This window comes from Vigna unguiculata, chromosome 10, assembly GCF_037176805.1.
Source record: "Vigna unguiculata cultivar grain cowpea cultivar isolate G323 ecotype 2 chromosome 10, ASM3717680v1, whole genome shotgun sequence".
NCBI classification, from domain to species: domain Eukaryota; kingdom Viridiplantae; phylum Streptophyta; class Magnoliopsida; order Fabales; family Fabaceae; genus Vigna; species Vigna unguiculata.
Genome location: NC_140801.1, coordinates 2,085,351 through 2,087,638, shown reverse-complemented (window position 1 = coordinate 2,087,638; position 2,288 = coordinate 2,085,351). Strand labels below are relative to the sequence as shown.

At 27.5% G+C, this 2,288-nt stretch overlaps 1 pseudogene; it reads right to left on the bottom strand.

Annotated features, from left to right (window-relative positions):
• Positions 1–483: 483 nt before the first annotated feature.
• LOC114167476 (putative invertase inhibitor pseudogene) lies at positions 484–1,187 on the bottom strand (annotated as a pseudogene).
• Positions 1,188–2,288: the final 1,101 nt, after the last annotated feature.

Genomic DNA, 2,288 nt, shown 5'->3' with positions numbered 1-2,288 from the left:
AGAATGTTTAATATAATTTTTACAAAATATAGAGACGAAATATTTCATAATTTAATTTAAAAACGAAAGATAATTTTTCATAATAATATTTAACCCATTTAATTTATTACATTTTAATTTGTAAATTCATAGTTTTTAAAAACAAAATGGTATAATATTTGAAAAGTGTACAAATTGTTAGGAATACATCCAATTCTGAGTTTAAGTCTCACATTGGTTAGAAATGAGAAAGTAGAGTATTATATAAGAATAATGACTCATAAACTCATTGTCTTAAGATTTTGAGTTGAGAGTGGTGTCAATGCCTTATTTATTAGGCTTACGTTTTATTGGTGTTATATCTCTTCAAGTGAAACCTCTTCCTCTGTAAACCTAACACAAACATCATTCTTATTGTAATGTTGTACAAACTTTAAGAGACTAAAACATGTTTATTACAAACTAAAATTTACTCTAATATTCCAAACACTATATATATATATATATATATATATATATATATATATATATATATATAAACCCTAATAATTAACATCATACAAAGTAATAAGAATGGACCTTTTTCTTTATAGATCCGAATTGATGAGCATGTTAACAATGGAAAGTGCAATAGCAGAAAGTTGAAAGGTATCTTTGTTTCTTTTTGTGAGTGGAGAAACGACGCCATTGTTCTTCTGCTTGAATCCATCTTCACAGGTGGTAGAGGCATCGATGATTGAGCTTAGTTTCACGTTGCAATCGGAATAGCGTTTGGCCTTGTAATCTCTAATGGCTTCTCTGAAAGTGGAAATGGTGTCGGAATAGACTTCAAGGCAATCATCTAAGCATTCTTTCATGAATGGGCCTAAGCTCTTGTTCTTCTCCAAAAGATCATTGATGTGAGCATTAGTATCCGACACATTGTGCCTTGTAATCTTGATGGAGATTAAACCTAGTTCTTCCAGGTTTTTCGCATGTTGGCTCCTATGGTTGGATTCGAAGGATGCTACACAGAAGTTGTAGCTTATGTTTGGGTCGGTTTTTGAGCAATTCTTGCATGTTTGTTGGATGAGACGGTTGGCAAACCCTAGAGAATGGAGAGAACAAAAGATGATTGTGAGAGTGAACAAAAGGGAACAAGAAGAAGAAGAAGAAGGGTTCATTTTCTTTGTTTGGTGATTTTTTGAACTTGGGTATGTTTAATTAGGGTTTAAAGGTTGCATGCATGGTGATTTATAGATGTGAAAATGGTGAATTGTGTAGTGATTTGTATGGTGGAGAAAGAATGCTTACATGGGAATGGGAATGAGTTTAAGGTTGTCTTCTAAACAAGAAGGAATTGCAAGCTAAGTTACTTTGGTATGATTAAAGATTGAGTAATTATTATGGTGATAAAAGCAAAGAAATTATAAGATTTTGGAAGGATTAATTCTAGCACAAACATAAGTGGGAGATGTGGAAATATAGCTACGTAAACTTTACTCAATTATCTTGCCTTTTAAATTATATATATAAATTACATAAATGATTGAAGTTTGTTAGAAATTACTAAATTTTTTGGTTTAATTTCATGTAGCTTTTTTAACTTATTTTTAATGAACAAAACAAGGTGTCGATATCACTCTTTAGAAGAAAATAGTACACGTAGCATTTTTAAGTTATATTTTTCTTAAAATTAAAATAAAAACAAGGCATTTCAAAAAATTAAAATTAGAAAAATTGAAAATCCTTTAAAAAAGATAAAAAAATTGAAATCTTACAACTAATATTTTTCTTTTCATACACTTATAATAGAGCTGATTTAAAAAAAATTATCAACCAAACATGAAAAAAACAATCTACGGTATTAATTTTTTTGGCTATTTAAAAATTTTAAGTAGTGTCATTTAAACTCTTGGAATTTTTATAAATTATATTTAGGATTAAATATGTATTTGATCCGTTGACTTTCACTAAAAATTGAAATTTGTCATTTTCAAAATTTTAGTCCAATTTAGTTTTTTAACTTTAGAGATATGTGTATTTATTCATTTTAACCAAAATTTGTTGATTTTATTTAACATTTCGAACATGTTTCTTGGCTAATATTGAAATAGGAAAATATATCAACTCGTGTAAATAATTTAAATACTATCATAAAATACATGCGAAATATTAAATAAATTTAACAAAATTTGGTTCAAAAGATAAAATCTGTGTATTTCTAAAATTAGGTGACTAAATTAGACCAATTTTTGAAAAATTCTAAATTTCATCGAAAGTGAAGAGACAAATAACAGGTTTAACTTTTATATTTATATGAAGTTTAA